This window comes from Pleurodeles waltl, chromosome 2_1, assembly GCF_031143425.1.
Source record: "Pleurodeles waltl isolate 20211129_DDA chromosome 2_1, aPleWal1.hap1.20221129, whole genome shotgun sequence".
Taxonomy (NCBI): domain Eukaryota; kingdom Metazoa; phylum Chordata; class Amphibia; order Caudata; family Salamandridae; genus Pleurodeles; species Pleurodeles waltl.
Genome location: NC_090438.1, coordinates 484,551,831 through 484,577,829, shown reverse-complemented (window position 1 = coordinate 484,577,829; position 25,999 = coordinate 484,551,831). Strand labels below are relative to the sequence as shown.

The following is a 25,999-nucleotide window of genomic DNA, read 5'->3' as shown; positions in this document are numbered from 1 at the left end:
ATGTGCATGAACATTTGATCATGGACTGGCCAATGGCCTTAGGTGTTTTACATTTTCTTAAAAAATAAACCCAAACAGTTGTTTTATTGGGTACACCTTTGTCCTGCAATTCCTTTTCTACCTTTATGTTGTTCCTGAGTGATTTGTGTTTAAGCTACAGTTGTGCAAGTTTCAGCCTGCTTGCTGATCCATGTGCTGTTTGCAGTATGTGACTTTGTGGGCAGTGCTGGTGTCCCCCAGGACAGGTGAATATGTTAAGTGTATGGAAATGTGGTGGTAAATGCAATGGTGCTGTCATGGGATTGTGCACTGTTTCTTCAGATAAGTATTTCATCTTGTGTTGTCTAATGTAAGCATCTATAGTGTTAGATGTGTCCCCCTGATTTGGCTTATGTATTCATCTGATGTGTGTCAGCTTGTGTTGCGCCGCTGCGTGCGGCACGAGCCGAACATTCGGCTCGCAGCACGCGGTCCTCAGACGCGACGCGCCCCCAGTCTGCTGTGTACTTTAAGAGGCCCCAAATTGGGCTTGGGGCCTCGTTCTTTTTCTGTGCACCGCATGTTTAGGCATGTCTGACCCCCCACTCACCTGTTCTTTTCTTCTCTTTTCTTCCTTTCTTTGGACATCTGGTTGCGCCTTCCTTTATGTTTTTTCCTCCTTCCCATGTTTCCTTTCTCTTCCCAGCATTCCCTGTTCCCTATTCTCTATGGTTCTTAGTCCATTCTATTCTATGTGCTTTTCCCTATCTAAGATGGTGTCCTTTTACTTCCTGTTGGTCGTTTCCTGTTTGTTGGCATTTAAGGGCTGTAATTCTTTCTCTCCTTGCGCTGCAACACTTTCTGCTTGGATGGTGTCTTCGCTCCTGCTTCCTTGTATTCCTGTGCTGGTTCTCGTCAGTTCAGAATATTTTTTCCTGTATTTGCTCTTGCGGATACCTCTTCTTTTTTGTTCCTGTTGTAGGAACATATCTTTGTGTAGGTTTTTTCCCCTTTCAGGGTTTTTTTCCCTCTGGCGCTACTTCTGAGGCACACAGCCTGCTCTTGGTGTACCCATTGCCTGCAGCACCGTGGCTACCAGAAAGAGTCACCCCTACTTGGGCCAAGGCCGAACATTCAAGAACAGGATCCACGCCACTCGCTCTGCGGCCTCCAGGGTAAAGCAGAACGTAAGTCGTGACATTAAGGCATTAAGGCCACACAAGAACTACTCTTGCGATCTTTCTGGTGGCCTACCTGGAAATCAGATGTCGAAAGATACGTTCAGGCTTGTCCCATATGTGCTCAAGTAAAGATTTCCCGTACCCGACCTGCAGGATTACTACAACCATTACCTGTTCCACCGGCTCCCTGGCACACCATTTCTACTGATTTTATGTGTTCATTACCTCCATCAGCAAGAAACTGGGTTATCATGGTCACCATAGATTCCTTTACTAAGATGGCTCACTTCACTGCTCTGAAAAAACTACCTCATTCCCAAGAACTAAGTCAGATATGTATCCATCATATTTTCCGTCTCCATGGACTTCCACACAACATTGTATCTGACAGGGGACCTCAGTACATCTCCCGGTTTTGGAAACATTTTTGTAGGACACTGAATATCAACATAGCACTTTCATTGGGTTTCCATCCTCAAACCAATGGACAGACTGAGCGTCTCAACCAAGGATTGGAGCAGTACCTTTGCTGCTTTTGTAATTCCACTCAGAGCAACTGGAACACTTACCTCCCTATCGCTGAATTCTCTTACAATAACTCTGTCCATAGTGCCTCCAAGGTCACTCCTTTTTTCTGTTCTTATGGCTATCATCCTACCTCTTTTCCTACTACTCCTCAGTCTACCTCTTCTCTTCCTGCTGTTACTTCATTCTCCAGATGACTTTTACAGATCCATAGATTGATTCGCTCTAACTTGTTGAACACCAAAAGATACATGAAGAGAATAGCAGACAAGAAACGGAGGGATGCTCCAGAATATCACCTTCAGGATAAAGTCTGGCTTTCGTCAAAATTTCTACCTTTACGCCTTTCTCAGAATAAGTTCACACCTTGTTACTATGGTCCTTTCCGAATCCTTCAGCTGATTAATCTCTGTTTTCACTTGCCTCGTACCTGGAGGATTCACCCGGTCTTTCATGTTTCTCAGCTCAAACCCTATGTACCTGATCCTTACTCTCGTCAGTTTCCCTGTCCTCCTCCTGTGTTAGTGGATGATGTACCTGAATATGAGGTACAGGAGATTTGTGATTCTCGTATCTTTCACAGACGTCTTCAGTACTTGATTCATTGGAAGGGTTACCCTCTCAGTGAATGCTCTTGGGAAGATGCATCTTCTGTTCACACACCTCTTCTGATTCGTCATTTTCCCCGCTTGTTTCCGCACAAACCTGGGCCTTCGGGGAGGGGACCTACTGTTGCGCCGCTGCATGTGTCACGAGCCGAACATTCGGCTTCTGCCGCAGCACGCGGTCCTCAGACACGATTCCCCCAGTCTGCTGTGTACTTTAAGAGGCCACAAATTTGGCATGGGGCCTCGTTCTTTTTCTGTGCACTGCGTGTTTAGGCATGTCTGACCCCCCCACTCACCTGTTCTTTTCTTTTCTTCTCTTTTCTTTTCTTCTTTTCTTTGGACATCTGGTTGTGCCTTCCTTTATGTTTTTTCCCCCTTCCCATGTTACCTTTCTCTTCCCAGCATTCCTTGTTCCCTATTCTCTATGGTTCCTAGTCCATTCTGTTCTATGTGCTTTTCCCTATCTAAGATGGTGTCCTTTTACTTCCTGTTGGTCGTTTCCTGTTTGTTGGTATTTAAGGGCTGTGATTCTTTCTCTCCTTGCGCTGCAACACTTTCTGCTTGGATGGTGTCTTCGCTCCTGCTTCCTTGTATTCCTGTGCTGGTTCTCGTCAGTTTAGAATATTTTTTCCTGTATTTGCTCTTGCTGATACCTCTTCTTTTTAGTTCCTGTTGTAGGAACATATCTTTGTGAAGGTTTTTTCCCCTTTCAGGGTTTTTTTCCCTCTGGCGCTACTTCTGAGGGACACTGCCTGCTCTTGGCATACCCATTGCCTGCAGCACTGTGGCTACCAGAAAGAGTCGCCCCTACTTGGGCCAAGGCCGAACATTCAAGAACAGGATCCACGCCACTCGCTCTGCGGCCTCCAGGGTAAAGCAGCACATAAGTTGTGACAGCTTGATATTTGTTTGTGCATACATAGAGTGTCTTCAGTTGTGCTAACTCTGTTTGCAATTGACTGTGCATGTGCCCATTTAGGTGTGTATCCCTTGTAACGGGTACCTGTAGAGGTATGTCACATGCAGTTGGAGTTGCATATGCTTTGTTGACTACCACTTCCACATTGTGCAAAAGGTCATGACATAGTACTGTTTCTCCCTGTGACACATGAAGGGCCTGTTCCTGTGCACATGTTGTTTGAGGGATCTGTGCAAAATTATCTTTGTCCAAGTGTAACCTCTTTTCCTGAGTGTTCCTGATGCCCCCATCCCTATTGTGCAGGTATTGTTATCATAGAGCACTTTGTCTATTTGTTTATTTAAATCAAGACTAGAAAAGCCCTTTGCACCTTTTAACTATGTTATCATGTCAGCAATGTGTGGACTTGGATGTTATTCTTATTCAATTGCCTTGTTTGCCTGACATATGTCAATGCAAATGTGTGCAGCTCCTTCACTTTTTGGGCACTACTACTATGGAAGACACTCATGGTGTTGGACCAGTGGAACACTTAATAATATCATGCTTAAGTAACAATTCAAGTTATTTTTTAACAGCTTCTTGTAAATGGCAAGCAATTTGTCTATGTCTCTGCGCAACAGGATGGGCATTCTTATTAATATGCTTTTATTTTCATAGTCTTAAGTTTCCCAAACCATGAAACAACAAAGGGAATTGACTTACTATTTTGTGATGAGCATTCATGTTGTAATCCCGAGAAATCAGTCCCAAATCAGCAGCTGTGTTGAAACTGAGTAAATAGGCTCTTGACACTGTACCTTGAAATACATGGATTGGTGCTTGTACCTTAATTTTCTCTACTTTAACTGTCGGTACAAATGAACCTTGAACTTTATGGGTGTTGATGCAGCCCACATATATACTTTAATCTTCAATAGCGTAAGCCATGATAAGGGAGATAATTCATTGCATTTCTCTTCAGGCATTACGTTTATTGAACCACTACTGTTGATAATGAAAGGTACTGAACAACCATTATTTTCAATGTAATTTTTAGACAGTGTTTGAATGATTTTGCTGTTTTGTCATGTCAACTTTTCTTTGACTGACATTTTTCTTCACATGCGACTAGCTCGACATGCACATATTCTTTGAGGTACACATCGACATGGCACAATCACTTTCTTCACTTTCACTTGTTATTGAGACGGGTGTACTGTTTGACGATGATTTAGAAGATGTTCCACTTTGTTTAGTATCAATTTGCCTCAACTGATGTCACTGTTTCACCTTCTGGACATGCGTCGAACATTGTTGCTCGGACATTCTGTTGGCCATTTTGTATTCTGTACTTTTTTACACACTATCACAAAATGTTTTTCTTTCCTATGGCCTCTACATATCTAATGGTGGGACACATTGCTTCATGTGGAAACAAAAACCTACAATTAAAACAAAACCTCTTTCTACATGTATACATCACATTGGGCCTGATTTAGAACTTGGGGACCAAGTTACTCGGTTACTCCTTCACAATGGTGATGGATATCCTGTCTGCCGAAATGTAAATCCCAATCTATCCAACAGTTGTGATGGAGCGACTAGTCCGCTGAGTTCTAAATCAGACCCTTTGTGTCCTCCAGTCTTTTCCTTTGGATTATTTTTCACACTCATGACTGACTCCCTCTGGGCACATCCAGCCTCCATGTTAGCATCTTGTCCCTCAGCACTTGCCTCAGCTCTGGCAGCCATAAACACTCGCTCCAGGCTAAGGGTCTGATTTAAATATCTGCAGATCGGTTACTCCCTAATAACTTTGACGGATATCCTGTCTGCTGAAATCTAATTCCCATATAATGTAATGGGTTTTAGATTTCAGCAGAAAGGATAACTTTAAGATGCATAGCTTCTTTATCATTCAACTCATTGAACTTACAGTGTGTGATGAGCGCATAGAGTCTTTCCACAAATGCATCAATAATTTCACCAGCTTTTTATTCTTCTTAACAGAGAATGTATTATTAATAATCAATGTTTGATATGGAATTGAAATTAAGATTTAAAGCATTGTGTGACTTAATTATCAGTTCTCTGCCTTTTCTTCATGACTTCTTTCACACTATCACCAACAAGATTTTTGAGATACTTGATAATCTTTCTGTTTTCAGTCTCTTCAAGTGCATCAATAAAATCTTCAATTGTTTATATCCAAGCAGTCCATTCATCACTAATATTTTACTTTTTGGCAGTATTGAAAGAGGGGGTGGTCTCTGGAAGCCGGCAGTATTACAACTGTTCATGGGAGTGGCTGCCATTGAGGGTGAAGCACTTTCAGATGCTATCGGCTGTCCCTAAGAATCTGCATTATCACTGAGGCCTTATGATGGATTGGCCAACGGGTCATCCAGGACAGTCTTTGGAGTTTTGACTTCTAGGTCTCCATTGGAGTCTTGTCACTTCTGGAGACCTCTGAAGGTGTTCTGAGCCACCACCTGGCAGCTTTGGTGGTGTGCCACTTCAGGTAGTGGACAACCCAGTAAGCAAAACCTTAGTGCTTCTTCTTGGGTCTCCCCATCAGATGCGAAGGTTGTAACGCCCAACTTAGAAAGACTCTAGTAAGTGTAACATCAGTATGCTTCCTTTTTTACTTGTTCTGTCAACCAGCGCATTTATTTGCAATCTTATGTGGTAAATTATGATTGTCTTTGACTGCACTTTGTCAACCTGGTTGTAACCTCCTTCAGCATTAACACTCCGAATAATGGATAACTTTATTTTGTGTGGCAGTGCAGTACCTTTTAGTATGATCTTGATCATAGTTTCTTGACCAGCGATGCATAGACTTCACAGTGAAGCTTTCTTTATGTCCAAACGCTTCATAACAGCTGGAGTCGCTCTTTGACTCCACATACACCAACTGTCAACTCAGCACTTTGAGGAAGGCATGCATGAGCAGTTTTCTTGGACCACTGCAAACTCTCTGGGAGAGCACTGTCTTTCTTTGGGTTACTTATCCAGTATCTTGTCACCAGTTGTAGCGCCCTCCCCAACCTGGGTACCCGCAAGGGCTACACCAGACACAGAGCTGTAAATCACACGTCTTTATTCCTCTGCATGTACCTGTGAACTCCTGCATTTTAAACCAAGCTTTCATTACATTCCTTTCTAATGATTACATCAGACTGCTACAGAGTCCGTTCGGAGCAATAGGGTTCTGTTATAAAACTTACAAGACACTATAGGAAAGAATGAAAAGCCCATTCTTTTTTAACTTACTGTGAAAGACTGTTTCTGATCAAAGCAGGGTAGCTCCAGGACACTCCTTTGTAGTATCTGTGTGCTCTATAATTTGGTTTAATTGATTCACCCATTCATTCAGTCTGAGAAAATGTAATTTTGCACTTGTCAGTCAGGGCAAATGCCAAAGTTATTTTTCCAGGCACCAATACAAAAATGTTTAGACACCATTGCAAACCTGTTCATATGGCAGGGCAATACTTGATGTTGTACCACCTCTGTCAGTGTTCCTGTTTGAAAAATGCTTAAAATGAGATTACCACCATTTGAAAACAGGAAAAGGAAATTACCATAAAATGATAATAAAAAAGAAAGAGAAAAGGTAACAACATAATAAACACAATGGGCATCAGTATAACCATAGAAAAAAGCTATCTGTGTATGAATATGAGAACAAATAAATATAATGTAAATAAATCTTAGGCTTAAAACAGTACGTTAAGGCAAAAAAAACTGTTTGTTATTGTCTGCTGCTAAGGTTTTGTATCACCAAGGACCTCCAGCTGCATGCCGAGAGGTGACTTTCACATCCCAAGGGAGATCACCAGTACAAAATCCATCTGTGGTGACATCAGCCCTATTTACCTGGGAGCTGTCCTTGCTGAGTCAGGCAACGCATTTTCGCAGATACAAGAGTGTTTGTCCAGCTCTCTTAAAGTACAGTGAATGTGGAGAACAGAAAGCAGTCAACAGCAACAAAATAATGTTGTTTTAGGTTATGCTCTTGGGATTACCTGGAACGCCCCCTTTCCCCAGTCCTCCACACCCTCTCTGGTGTCGCAGTCTGTTGTACATATATTTTTTGAAGGAGGACAAGCCGAGAGCATATTACATTAATGGGGATGTACTCCACAACAAACTCCAAACACGACGGCATTCTCCAATGGTGGCACACACTTCAACATGACGAGATTTCCCTCTCACTCGCCCCCTTATCCTTCCCAAATTCTCTCAAATTCAACTTACAGGACCACTTTTGTAAAAAGTAATCAATTCACAATCTAGATTACTTACAATTGCTACCAGTGTGCTAAATATAACTAACAGAAAACTGCTTTCTCAGGGTGAATGTGAGAAGGCAAACAGTATTATAGGAGTACAGAAGTAAGATTCACAACTCTTTAATTAAGAATAACACAACACTTCATAGGAAAATCAATTTTTGCATTGTTGATACGATTCCACTCTGACAAATTTGCATCACAGTTTGGAAAAGCACAGACGAATAGTGACTTTCATCATGCCATGTCTGGTTAGATTGGTCCAGAACAGCCAAAATTATAAGGGGAATCCCTAAGAAAGTGAGTTCTGTTTTAACTTGAAAATTGTTATGAGCAGTGAAAAGGAACAATTAGCAGAATGAAAACACGCCGATTTGGCAGGCAGGATAGCCTACCTACGTTCCGAGCCTTTCACTGTTTTGCTGTACTTTTCTTCAACTGTTTTAAGTTATAAGCAAAGAATAAGTGGTGACTGAACATGTGTGTGTTCTATACACATTCTTTAACTGCTATCGAACATCAGAAAAATTAAAAAATTAAAAGTAGCATTCTGAATAGTGATTTTAGAATTGAGCTACTCGTTGACGGGGTGTGAGCCTTGGTCAAGCAGGAACCACAATCCTAGTCAGGGAAAGGCAAGAACTTGTTCTGAATCCCCTGGTAGCTTGGCACCGAGCAGTCCGGCTTAATTTAGAGGTAATTTGTAAAGTGTTTGAACAACACTTTAAACAGCAAAACAGTGAAAACACCACACAAAAGTACCCACACCAGGTTAGTTAAATAGAGCTTAATTTAATAAATAAAACAAGACCAAAATGACAAACTCAAATCAGTAGAACCAGAGTTGTGAATTTTTAAAGAATGAACTGCAATCTAGCACCTAAAAGCGTAAAGTGGCAACTGTAGCTATTGGGTCACGCTGGACCAGGTCAAAGTCAAAAGTTTAGGCCGACTGCAATGGAGCGCAGGTTGGATACAGACCTAGATTAGTGCAGCTGAAGTTTTACCTTCTCAAGTTTTTTGACAAGAGCCCTGTTTGCTCTGGAGAGGATTGTGAAAAGCAAGGAGAGTACCACAGGCCATAGTTGGTGAGGTGCGAAGAGAAGGCCGAGCATCGCGGATGGGTGGGCTGGACCTACCCGTTAGTGGGCAATCAATGCTTGCTGTGCGAAGAGACGGGCTGACAGTGGTTCACTCTGAATTTCGGTGCAAGCAGCATGGTACCGGTACGAACCAGCCCATTTGCGGTCGTGATGAGCCCAAAAGATTGATTTCAAGAGCCACACAAAAGGCCCAGGACCTGAAAGGTACCATGGGTGTCAGGAACCTGCTGCTGCTGAGTCCAGGAACTGGTTGGGGAGCCTTTAATGTCCCTGGCAGTTAGATAAGCCTCCATAAATGATTTCTATCCTTTAAAGTATGTTAAATTCACATAACATAAACTTGCAGTAGGATGGACCTGCCAAGTTTTTCTATAGAACTGCATGCAAATGTATGAGCTTGCATGTAGTAATTCCTCGTTAGCATTCATTAGGTGAATAAAAGATTATAGCAGAAGTTAGTGCTTTCCATCCCAAGCTGTACACAGATCCTGAGACTATTCACCGTATGTGACTCTCCACAGTTTCATGAATCAGGAACTCCAGTTCTCCCGTAAGTCACTGTATCTTGAACCATTTAACAATCGTGGCCCTTTATTTCTCTTACACTTTGAATCGAAAACCGCTCCCTTCTTTCATTTTGTGAATCTTCGACTTATACTTTCCTTAGAGAAGAACTATGCACTGATGGAAAGAACAATTTTCCATACTTCCTTATGGATCTTTTGATGTATAGGCATCCAATTGACTGTATTTTATGTATGCAACAGTTCAAAAGAAATTGTATCAATGGTGTGTGTGTGGAGCTCCTCTAAGTGCAGTAGAATGTCGTGGAGGGTGTGTGCTACAAATGACTGCGGTCATGCAGAAATCTATTTTGAAAAGCTGCACAAGACTAGTATTCAATGTGGAGTAGAGGCCCAGACAGCAATGAGAAATCCATGGTTTCTCCAGAACATTCCTGGTGTTCATTGTAGTGCTTCAAGGGGCGTGGCACTAGGCCCTGATCGCTAAGATCGCTAAACATAATCAGCAGTGACTTAGGCCTTAATTTGTATCACTACTGTCATCCATGGTGGGCACTTCACTTTGTTTTGTTGGCTGGTTTCCGATTTGGCCTGAGGAAGATCTCCCAGCAAGGATTCATCCAATGACAAACAGATCCTATGAAGCACACCCTCCTTTTTTAGTGGCACCTTCCTCACACCACTGCCTCTTTGATAAGGAATTGATACGTGCCCACCACATACTACAACCCTCAGCTAGGCATGGTCAGGTGCATTGGAGCCCCTACCCCAAGCCAGAAACCACAAGCCTTGCCTGCAAGAGACTGGGAAGACATACAAAAAGGTACACAGCAAGCAAAAAGACATTGCAGGGAAATATTTTGGGCACAGCACTTTTCTATCTAACCACAAACACTGGGGAGAGATAGATGGTGAACCCAATACCCACCGTTCTGTCCCTTTCTTCTCTGGAGAGGCCAACATGTTATGACCTGCACTAGGTCTAAGTAAACTAGTACTTCACATAAGGGACAGGCACAAATCAGAATTAGCCTATCCTGGTACAGTAATTGCAGTATTACCAACTAAACCAAATCAATACGCTCTGAAATTTATCTACAACACTGTGTTGTGTGTTAAAAGTAAACTACTTTTTTTCTAAGTTAAAGCACTGGTTGGACAATTAGCATTGACTGAATATATATGTTTTATTGAGTTCTGAGTCTCTTCTGCATACCTCCTCCCTGAGTAAGACTTGGAATGCTTGACTTTGTTACCCTTAGAGTTGAGTGCTAAAGTGATACACAGCTTTGTGCTTTGTCCTAATGTAAAGCCCCAGGACCACAATCTGAGCTGAGTAACCCATGTTTGCCCAGTACTCTGAAAAATATTTCCCCACAGGTGAACAGATGATTGTGGAAAATTAATGCAAATAAGAAGAATTATGAGGTTATGAGATTTATGAATAAAATAGATTGCTCCCTTCAGACCAAATCACAGTTCTCCCTCATCAGTAAGTTTGCTATGCCATACTATCCCATTAGACAGTCCCACCAAAACCTAGCAATTATTTTACCCCAAAGGTGTATTTTTAGTTCTACCCTTAGACCATTATTATTGGGCTATGCAGTATAAGCCCTTGACTCCATGGCTCGAATTTCTTGACTAGCACTAATTAATTTCCTCTCCTTTAAGTTCCTTCCCCCCAGTGGCCCTCATTTAATTTATTCTGACCTCAGCCACTATTTTATGTTCACTCTTTTATGTCCCTTCTTCCACAACTGAAATATTCTTTGCCCACCCACTCATCCAGTCATTCCTTCCTCGTTCATTTCTTCTTCCTTTGTTCACCTTCTCTCTCTTTTACTTCCCTCTGGTCCCTTCTCTCCCAGTGGTCCTTTATATGCTCTGGCACTACAGGCATTCACATATGGTGTACGCTGGTGCTGAGCGCCACTTATTAACCCACTGAATAAATGTACAGATACACTGATGCCATAAGTAAGAGAAAGGGCAAAGGATGAACCTTAAATAGTGTGCAAAAATACATTAAGACTGCTTCTCCCCACCCTCCTGCCAAGGCATTCTTCCTCATTTATTTGTCGTATTCTCCCTTAGCATAACTTCCCCTTTTATTCTACTCCAAGAAACCCTTCAAAATCATTAACTTCCTTCCATCTGTTCCTTCTCAATTTTGACATCTGAGTCTTAAAATGAAGACCCAGATGATCTCTCCACTGCTGTGTATTTCGGCTTGTGCTATATATTTAAGCATATATGAATATATTACCTGCCGGTTATAAGTTTGCAGCACAATATGACTGACTTGGACCCTCATCCTCTCATGTTGGGAGCCAAATTTAGTTGTGTATAGTGCTTGAACTATTAAAACTACATCTGCAAACACAAAATGAAAACCAAGTAGTTCTCATTCTCAATCTTTTCCCTCCCTAGGACCTTCCTTTTTCCTTCATTCTGCCTTCCCAGCATTAGACCCCCTTCAATCAGCTCTTCTCATTCTTTCTCAGTTTTACACATCCTCTCATACCTTCTTTTGTCCACCATTCTGTTCCTCAGTGCTTGTAGTCCCTCAGACCTTCTACCTACTTTCCCTTTAATTTATTCTCTTTGTTTTCTCTACTGCCTTCTTTAGATTTCCTCCACAAAGTCAGTGTTCATCTTTTTACTCACCACTGCTCTTGTTCCTTCCTTTCCACCCCTCAGATCCCATCATTCTTTATATCCACTGAGGTTTCACTCTCCTTGTCTTCCCCTTAGTCTTCATACCTACTTTTTCTGGCCCCTGGGCTATACCCTGCATTTCATCACATCCCATCTCACATGTTTTCTCTCTTTTGCATTTCTTTACTCTTCTCCCACCCCTTGCTCAGACAAAGAGGTTGAATTGCCTGTGGTACAATCCACATCCTGATTGTACCTTCCTGATTTCATCAACCCCTAGAACAAGTTCCTATGTGATCACCTGTCTCTCACAGTAGAGGGCGGTGTAAGACGACTGGCATGAATTAGCCAAGTCTCCTGGCAGTCCAACGAAGGTCCTTCTAACTGTAGTTCAGGCAGCTCTGTAGCAACGGTTTCAGTGATGTAAAGCCAGCAATAAAAATAGGTCATCTGCAAGGGGCTTTATTTGGACACTATGGCCTTCATTATGAGTCTGGCAATCTCATGATCACCAGACTCGTGGTGGCAGTTCCACCGCCAACAGGCTGGCAGAAGGACTGTCATATTACAATAATGGTAAAGCCGCCACGGTCATACCACTGACACCGCCAGGCTGCTGCCAGTCGGCAGCCTAGCGGCCCCAGTGGTTATAATCTGCCAGGGCAGCGCTGCAAGCAGCACTGCCCTGGGGATTATGAGTCCCCATACCGCCAGCCTTTAGGCTGGCAGAATGGGGGCTTTAGGGGGCCCCTGTACTGCCCATGCACTTGGCAAATGCAGTGCAGGGGCCCCCATGCACAGCTCTGTTGCGCATTCCACTGCCTGAATTATGGGCAGTGGAATGCACAACAGGTGCTGCAGCACCCACCGCATTGCTACATTGGCGCTGGCTCCATTAGGAGCCAGCGTCAATGTTAAGGCCCTGTTCACTGCAGTGAACCTCTTAATAGGGCCAACGGTGTTCAGGCCGCACAGGCGACCTGAAGGTGGAACGAGTTTGGCGGGCGGCCTCTGCCACCCGCCAAACTTGTAATGAGGGCCAATGTCGTGGGCCAGTCACACTTTTGGGTCCAGGGCCACTGTATGGGCTGAACTAATGAAAGCAAACCTCAGAGCTCTGGTTTTCCTAACTTTATATTTCCAAGCCACTCTGCTACAGTGTTGCAGCTTGAAGAAGTAGTGATATAGCAAAGATGCTAAAGGGCCCTAATGCAAACAAGTAAAGTGAGCTGTCCAATCCCAGATGAAGTTACTGAAAATACATCCATTGGAGTGGAAAGGGCCACTTGTCTGTGCTTTACTCATTCAAAGGGCTGATTGATGGATCGGCACTATGTGTGAGTGTATTCAAGAGGAGAGCCCTACAATTAACATAGCGATTATTCTCAAAACAAAGAAAATCCACTCAGGACAGTTCACACAAGACAGGATTCAAAATACAAGCTATGCAGGTTTATTATCAATTAATTTTCAATATAGAAGGCTAATGGCAAATCATATCAAAATGCAAATGAATGTAAAATATCATTGGTAGCAGAAACTAAACCCTAATCTAAGTAAATGGCCTGCACCTGTTACCGTCTAGCACAATGCAAATCAGAAATCAAGGAGCAATTGTCATCAGGACTGCCCAGAAAGGAAGGAGAGAACCTGAAAATCATTCTAAATACAGAATGATAAACAGACTATTATGAGAACTGCCTCTATGGGAATTGGGAAGGAGTCCTCGCATGTCCCCAAAATGATGATCCTTTACACATTTTTAGACATCGAAACTGTGCAATCACTGTGGTCTGACAGAGAAAGTTACATATCACAGCCAGTACCTAAACGGGAAATACATCACATGGTAGTATTTACCCTAAATCTAATGAATATCTTGCATTATAGCTTGCACAGAAAAAAATTCTACAGTCACAATGTGAACAGCATCTCTGTTTCAGAGGAAGCAATGAAATGGGCTTCAATTTGTATAAATTTGAAATATCTGTCCTGTCCAGGAGCATCAGGCACATAAAACACTACATTTTATAAAGATTACAGTGCAAGCAAGGCAATTGTATAATTGAATAAAGAGTGAAGGTCAAAACTGAAGCTCCACCGTGCATGGGCAGGGAAGGATAAGATGAGTTTGTCCAATGCTAGAAACCACACACATTTAAAATGTGGTATTCTGAAAAGGCCAGTTGCCCTAGGACCTACCTCTTGTCAAACTAAACATTTTTGTTTTATGCACTGTAGAAACATCTCATTTGTAACTTTTTAGTTTTAATATGTCAAATTATTGACTGTGAAATCTGCGCCCACACCCTCAAATCCCTTCCCCCAACTGCCTCTCTATTTGCTGTATTATAAGGGGGATTTTCATCATAAGCTGTAGAAAGGCTATGACCATAATAATATGTGCACCCAACAGACTTAGGCCCTGATTACAATTTGTAACCGCCGCGCAGCCACCAATGCGGCCGCACTCCCACGGTGGCCATTTCGACATCCCCGCTGTGCCGGCGGGCGGAAACCGAGTTTCTGCCCAGCGGGGATGACGGCCGCAACATGGGAGCTGGCTCCAAATGGAGCCGGCAGTGTTGCGGCGGTGCAACGGGAGCAGTTGCACCCGTCGCGCTTTTCACCGTCTGCTATGCAGACAGTCAAAAGCTTAATGGGGCTGTGCCAGGGGGCCCCTGGCATGGGCAGTGCAGGGGCCCCCAGAGGCCCCGCGACTCCCCTTTCCACCAGCCTTTTCATGGAGGTTTCTACCGCCATGAAAAGGCTGCCGGGAGGAGGACTCGTAATCCCCTCGGCAGCGCTGCAAACAGCGCTGCCCTGGAGGATTGAATCAGCCGAGACCAACGTGGCGGAAGACCGCCGGTCCCGGCGGTGCGACCGTGGCGCTTCCACTGCAGTCGTAATGTGCGAGTTTACACCGCCAGCCTGTTGGCGGTGCAACCTCCAGAACAGCCCTGGCGGTCTTTGACTGTAATGAGGCCCTTAATTGAGACACCACATGTTCAGCAGGTCCCTTTTGCTGTCATGACCACAAGTATGCATCTGTTTTCAAGGCTCCAAGAAGAGAAGTTTCATTAGCACTGTAAAAGGTAAACTAGGTTCAGGAGGCCTGGCTTCACTCTCTTTGTAGCACTGTCATTGCACCACCTTCTGAGACGATGAGTCGCAAGGACACGGCCGGTGGCAGAAACATCTTCCTCTTAATGGTTGTATGTCGGAACAATGCATCCATTGCAACGCATGCCGTTACCACACGTCCATTACAACAAGAATGCCATTACCACGCGTTACCTTTAACACGCAGGCCTTTACAACGAATTACATTGTAAAAGCATGTATGCTAAAGGCATATGCATGGTAACACTTGCCCGCAACCTCTGCCTTGACTCCTAGACGAGGTTCTTGATGCGAATCCCCCTGACTGCCACCATTTTAGAAACTACCCTTCCCCTGCCCTAAGTCCTAATGTCAGACCCCAGTGTGACCCCCACCCTTCTAAAAACTACCCAACCCCTGCGCTAAGCCCTAAAACCATACCCCAGTGTGACCTCCAACTCCCACCCTTCTAAAAACTACCTGACACCTGCCTTAAGCCCTAAGACCATATCCCAGCACAACCCCTCACTGGCCCCCCCAGCCCTTCTAAAAACTATCCGCCCCCTCCCAAAAACAGTATGCCCTCTACTCTAAGCCCTAAACCTGCTCCCGCCCCTCCCTGAACCCTAAACTAGTACCTCCCACCCCCCTGTGCCAAGCCTGAAAACCATCGCCTCTTTCAAAACAGTATCCCCCATTCAAAGCCTACACCTGCCCCCGCCCCCCATCCTGGACCTTAAACCAGTACCCCATCCTAAGCCCTTAAATCGTCCTCCCGCACCAAGCCTGAAAACCATCCCCCTGCCCTAAAACAGTATTCCCCCACTCCAAGCCCTGAACCTGCCCCGCCCCCACCCTGAACCCAGAACCAGTACACCCCTACCTCCTGCCTTGAGCCGTAAAATCATCCCCCACCCCAAAACAGTATTTCCCACCGGCCAAGCCCTAAAACAGGTCAGCCCAATCCCCCTTTCCTCACTCATTAAATGAAGAGTCAGCTCCTCTGAGGCACCCCACAGATTGTTTTGAGGAAACAGAAGGATCTCTCTGTTTCGTCTAATGACACCAGTAGCCTTTACCATCATTACCATGCATAGCCCTTACCATGCAAACCATTACAAGATAATTTGTTGAAATGGTATGTGTGGTAAAGGCTATTGGTGGTAATGACGCATGCGTTGTAACGCATGCGTTGTAAAAGCCTAGTCGGGGAAACAGCTGCATTGTAATGGCTGTTTCCCCTAAATGATATTCATGGGTGGTGGGTTCTAGGACACCCACCCTTATCCAAGATTAGGGAGTGTTCTGTGTACACACACACACACCTTGCCTGATCATGTAGATCTCTTTAAGTCCTACCTTCAAGGTTGGAAGGGATATAAAAACAAGATCCCTTTCAACACCAAACATCCTGAAATGACCATAATTGTGGGGGATGCAAACCTTGGGAGGGGTATTTATGCCCAACATTGGCCAGAATCAGTAAGAAGCGGAAAGGCCATTATTTCAAATCTATTTTTACTGGGACTGTTAACAGCTACCACAGTGTTAAATTACGCTCCGAGGTTTGGACAATGAGCAAGAGAATTATTTGCCCAACAGTCTGAACCAAGAGCGTGGGAGGGAGTGGGGTGAAATTCCTTCTTGTTACCTTTTGTTTTTCATCCATCTGGTCCATAGAGACATGCCTGTCCCAAGCCCCCAACTGTCTCACCTCTTTCAACAGTGCCCACTTTCAACCGTGCCCAAGGGCAGAAGGAGGGTTATTTTGCTGTATAAATGTTCTTAAGACTCAGCTAACAGCAACTTGAATTCCTTTTTGGAATTGCAAATAGGGTTCTCATACAGCTGTCTAAGTTGTCCTTGAATCACAAAAATTAAGGACAGGGGAGAACCAGGAAAGCTAGTTTCTGGCCTTGTGTCCTGTTTGTAATATTGAAAGGGCAACGACCCAATATCAGCTACCCTAGTCTGCTTTGCCTTATAAAACCTATGGTGAAAGGGGAACAGGACTACCTCATACCATTTTCACAATTGAAAACAGGACACTTGGCTTACAGAGTGGGCTACCAAAAGACCATTTTTAAGGTACAACTCCCCACCCCCGATCCTTTGCAAGACATGAGAATTTTCTAGTTACCCTCTCGACCCTTGTGCAAAGCTAGGGAAAGCTGGAAATATCTTCAATGGGTGGTTGAAATTTCCAGTAGACATTTTGAAATTTGGAGGGTACATATATCAGTTGCTCTGTCGGGTTTCTCCTCCTTACAGAGCAATGACATAGTACTATGAAAAATAAGGAAAAAAGGTGGACTTTTAAAAATCTCTCTTAATGTTTGCAAACACATTTTTGCTCCTTACTTTGTGACAATAATGTTCTGTGGAGAAGGAATGTCCTTTAGAGCAATGGCAGCTGATTACTGGCTGGGAGAATTCACACTTATTGCTGCCTTGTGGCATTGATGAACATTATGCAAGAGGCCATTTAACACTCTGTTCTGCATGGTGCCAAAAAAGCTCCATGCCTGGGTCAGTTTATGCTTCTTATTGACAATGGGCTTAAACCTTTATTTCTCTTTGGAGATGATGATGTTCACTAATTGAGTGACAACTATGCACATCAGTTTTGAGTCTCATTATTGCTTGATATCACTGATATTTGTTACTGCCTGGGGCCATTGATAATTATTAATCATTGGACTACTTATGTTTTTTTATTGTTGTGTCTATAATACCTTATCAATGCTTGAGGACATTGCATTGATTACTAGCATGGGAAATACCAATGGATCTTACTACCTGGATATATTGATAATCATTCCTGGCTCGGAGAGTTGAGGGACATTTTTCCATGAAAACATTTAGACCCTGATCTATACTTTTTTTGCGGTGCAAACTTACAAAATACAATTGTATAACGTACGTTTGTGCCGCTTTTGCGTCAGTAAATGATGGTAATGCGGCGCAAAAAAAGTATAAATCAGGGCCTTAGTTGTTGTAATTGCCCATTCTTGCTGGCAATATTGGCTGTTATTAACCTCTCTGTATTTATGGGCTTAAGTCGCAGATGAGGGCACAGACACATATTGACAGGAGAGTAATTGAGAGTAGGTTTTTTTGAGGGCAGAGGTTGACCGCCAGTCACGATGGAAGCCTGAAGCTGGAGCTCCACGTGTTGTCGGACACTTTTCTCTGACAACGGAACCCTTTTGTTCTTTCAATCATGGAAATGAGCAGCTGACATAATTCTGTGACTTCAGGAGAACACGGGCATCCGTTCAACAACCTGCCTATATTCATTTAAAGGTTCTCCTCATGCCCGCTCGTGTTTCCCTCATCGCGGCAGCCAATTTGAATTAAACAATTGCTTCTCATCCTCACCCGGTCATGAATACATTGTGCATTGAACAGGTTTTACTTTACAATGCTTACACTCTGAGCAGTACACAAGGCTACGTTTACTCAATGTACATGCTTTGTTTGTATCTCACTTCTTACTTTTGGCATTAGTTTAATAATATTGGCTCTGACTTAAAAATGTAAAGGATTTTCTCAGTTTCTAATCAACATTTTCTTCAGTCTATGGGTAATTCATACCTCAAAAATATTGTGGTTTAGAATTTATCATCATTTTTCGTCTCCAGTGCCTCCTCTGACCTTTAAAAAATTTGAAGTTATTCTTGTTGATTCTGTTCTACTCTACTGTGTTGACTTAGAAGCACTGTCTATGCAAGTGGATATATGCATCCTATGGGACAATCACATCAATTCACCAGCTCTTCTCAGCGATTGACATCCTCTACAAAAAAGTATTGCTATTTTCAAAGTCAGTCGCTGGCTCTTTAATACCCAGTTCTTCAACATCTAAGATGTCTTCCTCATCTGCATCCTCTTCGACAGCTGCTCAAACCAATTCTATGTCTGCACATGAAAGGATCACACAGGATCCACCTTCTCCTGTTAAATCAACTTCACCTATTCCATTAGAACTTCTGTTGGATGAAATATGTGCACTCCATACATTTGTTGAGGAAATCAATTCTAGGATTCAAAATCTGGATGATAAATGGTCCCAAATGGAAATGAGAATATCAGTATTGGAACAACGTATTTGTGATGTACAGGATGAGGCAACCAAGATCTCTGTTTTGGAAAAGTAAGTAGCAAATCTGAAAGCACATGCTGAAAACTTGTAAAATAGAAATCAATGTAATAACCTTCATGTTTATGATATACCGGAGGGTCTTGAAGGAACTGGCCCATTCTCTTTCTTTGCTTCCTTTGTACCTCAGTCAGTAGGTTTGCCACCCTCCACCGTCTTTAATATTCAAAGAGCTCATTGATTAGGACAGGGTCCCTCAACACAATTCTTCCTTACTGAAACCCAGAGGAATGATCATCTTCTTTCTTGAATTCACTGATTTATCAAAAGTTCTCAATGTTTGGCAGGGCAGCAAAATTTCAATTTTTCAGGATGTCTCAAAAGCCACAGCAGCCAGACAAAAAGAATTTCTGGATCTTCGTTCACAACTGTGCTCTTTAGGAGCTCGCTTTGGCTTATTTCACCCCTGCCTTTTCAAAGTGACTTACAGAATAAAACATTTTGTTATACATCTCATGCGGATCTTATAATTTATTTTACCTTCATACCACTAGCTCTATGGATATGTCAGGCCCCTCCACAAAATGACTGATAATCTACATTTTCAATAAATTTTTTCATTACATATCTTTGTTTGGTATGTTTTGCATAATTCTTCTTATGTAATTGTACTTGCCTTCATTTTGCAGATATTGATTAACCTCTTAATTTCCACAGGTTCATGTTGTCTCCTGTATTGTTCCCTTTTCTGTACCATTCATCTGTTGATGTCTGCTCCCTCGATGTGCCTTCTTCAGCCTATGCCGTCATCGACCCCATCTTATTGTCCATCCTTACCAAGTATGTTTTACAGTCGTCAATGCTTGACATGTACTGTCTCTTCTTTTCTGATACTCTTCCTTTCTTCTTCTTCCCCTTTCTTTCTCTATTCTTTTGCTCTTTTCTTATCCTTACATAGTTTCTCTATTTCTGCAACATTTGTTGTTCCTGAAGACCTCTCTTCTATTTTTATTGCTATATGTTGTACCATTCAGAGTTGTTTCATGGAATGTCAAAGGTTTTTTTAATCCGATAAAACAACTGGGAGTTTTGCCACATGTAGCTAAATGCACATCTTTCTCCTTCAAGAAGCTCACCTGTCTGAACAAGAAGCATTGAAACGTAAACAAGGACGGGTGGGCTCTGTTTTTGGGTCTCCTGCTGTTGCAAAGAAAAATGGGGTAATACTTCTATGTCATAAGAAACTTAAATTCAGTATTACATCCCAGGTGCCTGATTTGGAAGGCAGATGGCTGTTTGTTAAACTACTGGTAATGATGTACCCTTAACCATTGGTAATGTTTATGGTCCTATGCAGTCAGATGACTTATTATGGCCTAATATTACCAAAACCCGTTTGTAATATGATGATAATTTCTTTATTTTAGAGGGTGATTGTAATCAAATAATTGATCCTTCTGTAGATGATCAAACTCCAGTTAAAGTTCTACCCCACAAAATGCACAAACAATGTCAGTCATTTATTACTCAACATCTCTTTGTGGATTCTTGGAGACTATGTACCCCTACCAACAGAGAGTTTTCCTTTTTCTGTCCCACTCATGATTCTTTGTCTAGATTAGATCATATATTTATATCTAAAATGCTCTCCCAAAACCTCACTGGTTCTATATTGAGCCCATACTAATTTCTGATCATGCTCCTGTTAATACAGATTTTGATTGATTCCCGGTGCATCCCGGCTCTAACAATTGGAGATTCAATAATTCCCTCTTACTCGATCCTGCCTTTTCCTCTTCCTTTATTATTTTTTAGGATGATTTCTTTTTAATATTCATGTGATTTCTGACATCTCGCCTCAATTGCTATGGGATACTTTTAAAGTTGTCATATTATTGATTTTATTTCCAAAAAGAAAAAAATATATAATAAACAACATCAATCTCTCCTGGCTAAAAATAAGGCTCTAGAGCACTAATAGTATTCCTCTTGTGCTGCACCACTTTTATCCGAACTTATTTGGGCGAAATTGCACTTTAATAAAATTTCTACAGAAAGGGCATCTTCTGTATTACTCTGTAGTAGTGCTAGTTCTTATGTTGGCCGTAATAAAGTCAGTAAACTTTTTGTCTCACTACCAAAGGATTCTGAAACAACTGCATAAACTTGACTCTATAACAACCAATACAGGGGAATTTGTTTTTAAGGATGGTGATATGTTGAATGAGTTTTTTAAGTACTATCAAACTCTTTACTCTCCTGAATCGCTGTCCCCCATATCTCGAATCGATGAATACTTAAAGAACTTTACAAATCCTGTCCATGGCATGACAGACTTATCTTCCTTAGAAACTGATATTTCTCCTAAAGAAATCCTTCATGTTCTCCAATCTCTGAAAAAGTGTAAGACTCCAGGGACGGATGGTTTTACAGTTGAATTTTTTCTACACTTTTCTAAGATTCTGCTCTTTATACTCTTACATCTTTTTCAATTAATTGCAAATTCTGGATCTGCTAGTGGTACGTTTCAGGAAGCTATTATTTGTCTGATTTTTAAGGAAGGCAAAGATTTATCTCTATGTAAATATTAAGGACTGATTTCTTTGGTTAATGTTGATTACACATTCTTTGCCAAAAATTGTTAGCATTGCGACTAGACCCATATCTACCAGTAATAATAGGTAAAGAGCAGTCTGGATTTATCAAAGGTAGATTAGCATCTGATAACTCTAGATTATTTTTTAATATTTTGAATAAAGCGTCTGCTCTCTCATATTCCCTCACAGCAATTTCTATAGATGCAGAGAAAGCGTTTGACCTTATGTACTGGTCCTTTTTATTAAAATCTCTATCTTGGCATGGTTTGGGCCCTCGCTTCATCTCTCTTATTTCTCTTCTTTATCATTCTCCTAAGGCGTCGGTCCTAGTCAATGGTAAACTTTCCCATTATTTTCCTTTACAGTGTGGTGTTCGTCTGGGTTGTCCTTTATCCTTCCTTTTTTTCATTTTCGCTCTTGAGCCCTTTCTAACCCGGATTCAAAATTATACTACAATTGAGGGATTTCGCTACAGGACTAAGCACTTGAAACTTTCAGTTTACGCGGATGATATTCTCCTCTTCATTTCTAATCCTGAGCATTCTGTAATTGTATTGTTTCATGAAATAGCTCAGTTTTTCTTGGTTTCGGGATATAAGATAAACTCAGACAAAACTGAAATATTTCCACTAACTAAATATTGTTTTAGACACGTGTTTAATAATACGGATTATCACTGGAACGCAACTAAAATTAATCTTGCACCTCACGTGGTGGGGCTGTCTTGATTTTATCAAAATGATAATCTTACCTATTGTATTATATAATTAATCCATGATACCTATTAATGTCCTGGCTTCATTGGTTATCGCTGCTCGAACAGCCAGGTCTTTAGAAGTCTCCGGAAAGCGGAGTGGTCCTGGGTGGTCCTGAGGCTGGTGGGGAGGGAGTTCCAGGTCTTGGCCGCCAGGAAGGAGAAAGATCTCCCACCCGCCGTGGAGCGTCGGATGCGAGGGACGGCGGCGAGTGCGAGGCCAGAGGAGCGGAGGGGGCGGGTGGGGACGTAGAAGTTGAGCCGTCTGTTGAGGTATTCCGGTCCCTTGTCGTGGAGGGCTTTGTGTGCGTGGGTGAGAAGTCGGAAGGTGATCCTTTTGCTGACTGGGAGCCAATGCAGGTGTCTCAGGTGTGCGGAGATGTGGCTGTTGCGGGGTACGTCGAGGATGAGGCGGGCTGAGGCGTTTTGAATGCGTTGCAGGCGATTTTGGAGTTTGGCGGTGGTCCCAGCGTAGAGGGTGTTGCCGTAGTCCAGGCGGCTCGTGACGAGGGCGTGGGTCACGGTTTTTCTGGTGTCGGCGGGGATCCAGCGGAAGATCTTGCGGAGCATGCGGAGGGTGAGGAAGCAGGCGGAGGACACGGCGTTGACTTGCTTGGTCATGGTGAGAAGGGGGTCCAAGATGAAGCCGAGGTTGCGGGCGTGGTCTGCGGGGGTCGGTGCGGTGCCGAGGGCCGTGGGCCACCAGGAGTCGTCCCAGGCGGACGGGGTGTTGCCGAGGATGAGGACTTCAGTTTTTTCAGAGTTCAGCTTTAGGCGGCTGAGCCTCATCCAATCTGCGACGTCCTTCATACCCTCTTGTAGGTTGGTCTTGGCGCTGGCGGGGTCCTTGGTGAGGGAGAGTATAAGTTGGGTGTCGTCGGCGTAGGAGGTGATGATGATGTCGTGCTTGCGTACGATGTTAGCGAGGGGGCTCATGTAGACATTGAAGAGTGTCGGGCTGAGTGATGAGCCTTGAGGTACGCCGCAGATGATCTCAGTGGGTTCTGAGCGAAACGGAGGGAGGTAGACTCTTTGGGAGCGGTTTACGAGGAAGGAGGCGATCCAGTCCAGGGCCTGGTCTTGGATCCCGGTGGAGCGGAGGCGGGTGATTAGGGTGCGGTGACAGACGGTGTCAAAGGCAGCCGAGAGGTCGAGATCTCATTTTCTTTGGAATAATAAAACCTCTTGTCTTCCTCTTATTATTCTGGGAAGGACTAAGCAGGAGGGTGGAGTTAATTCACCTGATTTCCGGTTATATCATAAAGCTTTCTGCCAAAACCAAGTTTCTTGATTGATTTCGGGAGTGCATTCTCCATTTGCTCCATTATGGCTAGATATTGAACACAATTTTCTTCTTCTGTTCCCCTTCAGAAAAGTGTTATCCTTTTCTTCTAATACCTTGACCACATCCTCTCCACTTCTTAAACATACTTTTAACCTATTAAAATCTTATTTTCAAACTCAGACTACATCTTGTGCCTCTTTCTTACATTCCTCTCTGTGGTATAAAAACCTCATCACTCTTAATACCAAATCCTTATTGGAAATCTTGGAGATGAAAAGGTATAGAATGGGCAGAAGATTTGATTCCTAATGGTATTCCTCTTTCCTTCTCAAAATTTCAACACTCATTTAATTCTCTTGCTTCTTTTTTACCTAAATATCCTTTTCTCCCAAATATTCTTCTTGATATTTTTTTATTCATTACCAATTATTCCTTTTTCATCTCAATCCTCTCTTTCTTCCATTTTTACATCTATCCGAAAAGTGTCTCCTATTTACAAACCTCTTCGTTCTCCTAGTATGTCAAGACTTAAAACTAAGGTTGAACTCTGACGGGAACTGGATTTGGGATGTACCTGGAGTATCTCCTTCCGGAATAAAATATGGGATAGAATACATAAAATATCCAGAACGGCCTCTACTTCACAATTTTTTCTTTCTATACCATAGACTTTATTATACCACTTCTAGCATTGATAAATTCTCCACCTCAAATACCCAGTGTTGGTCATGTCCTCACCCTAATGGAGACCTAATGCACCTACTGTTTCACTGCCCCCCAACTGTTGTGTTTTAGGAAAAGGTTTGGTCCCAAATTTCCTCCATTTTCCATCTACATTGCAAATTACTTCCCTTGACGCTTTTTCTAGGTAGCCTGTCTGAGAAACTTAACTGATGCTTTTCTAATTTTAAGTTATTAGATTTAATGATAGCTGTGGCCTTTCAACAAATCACCTGTATTTGGAAATCTGTGTCCAATATATCCTATAAAGCATGGTTGAATAACATATGCCACTATCACAAGTTAGGCACTGCCTTTGCTAAATTATATAGTCCTACTGCTAACAGAGATTTATATTGGTTACTGTTAACTTCATTTTTGGATGCTGTTGTTCATAAAGTTAATACTATTTCATCTGAAAACTTTAAAACCACAGTAATATATTTAATTCTCTGTTGTTCTTTTTCAATGTTGATAAATATTAGATGATTATGTATTATTATCCTCTTTCACATTATAATGAATACAGTTATCTTACATAGGTCTTCCTCTTCTTTTTCCTCCCTTTCCCTTTCCTTTTTTATTCCCTAATTCTCTTAAAAATGTTAAGCAGCTTTCTCCTATTACTTACAACTGGCAAGCTTAATTTATCTTTGATTATTTTGTCTATTGTTCTTCTATGTTTTACTAGTTTAACTATTTATTGTTCTCAATTAAAGCTGATTTACCTAAAAAAAAAAAGTTTGTTTTGTCCTGCATGTGAGGCAAATAAGGCTATTAGCATTCCTCCACATACATCTAAAATAGGGGATGCTGTGGGACCATGAACCACCTGCCTCCTAATGTGTTCCAGCCTACTGCAGCTTCTTGTGCATCTTCTAATTGAGCTGCTGTACACAGATAGCTAACTGGACTTATTCCATTGTTTCTGGTAATAAGAAGCCCATTCGACCAAGGGAAATATAAAATATATGTTTGTCTTTTTCTACTTTTCTTTGGCAGATTGATCTTCCCTTCACCAAAAGCAAAAGGGGTAGCCCTGACAGTCATCTGTGTAACAGCAGCTCAATTAGAAGAGTCAGAGAGAGTGTCAAGGGTGGATGGACCAGTATTTATCCCTCAAACATTCAGATGAAAGGCTGCTCATACTTGACCAGTGCTCCTTATTTGCCCATATTGTGGACGTTGGGAGATGGCTAGCCACTCCCTAATCAAACTTGAAATTTTAAGTTTAACTAGCAAAGAAAGCATTCTGATTGGGTGACCAGCTCCCAGCATTCTACATCGAGTGCTAATGTTCATTAGTCCATTGGAAACATTCACTTGGTCACTGATTATTTGTTTAGTGCAGGGTGCCATTGTCATTAGGGTCAATAAAGCTCCTTACCGACTGGGGGCATTAAAGCTTATTAACACAGCTGTCATTTATGATTAGGTCAATAACAATGAGAAAGAGAGAGGCCATTAAACTCTGTTGCTTCTTGAGACGCCCAATAGTGCATGGGCAGAAAAATAAATAAATAAATAATAACCTGGACCAACTGCAGCTTTGAATCTGATAACCCTGATAAACCTTATGTTTTGTACCCATGCTTAATTGATAGTTATCCTGATAAGCCTTTGGTCCTAATTAAGAGTTTGGCGCACAGGCTTTCCCGT

The 25,999-nt window shown here is 42.4% G+C and overlaps 1 long non-coding RNA gene across 1 annotated transcript in view; it reads left to right on the top strand.

Moving 5' to 3' along the window:
* The window catches only part of LOC138258941 (uncharacterized), a 391,632-nt gene that overhangs the window by 103,135 nt on the left and 262,498 nt on the right, over positions 1-25,999 (top strand). The window contains exon 2 of the long non-coding RNA XR_011198607.1: positions 19,702-19,824. This is a non-coding gene — a long non-coding RNA (uncharacterized lncRNA). The remainder of the gene's footprint in view (positions 1-19,701; positions 19,825-25,999) is intronic.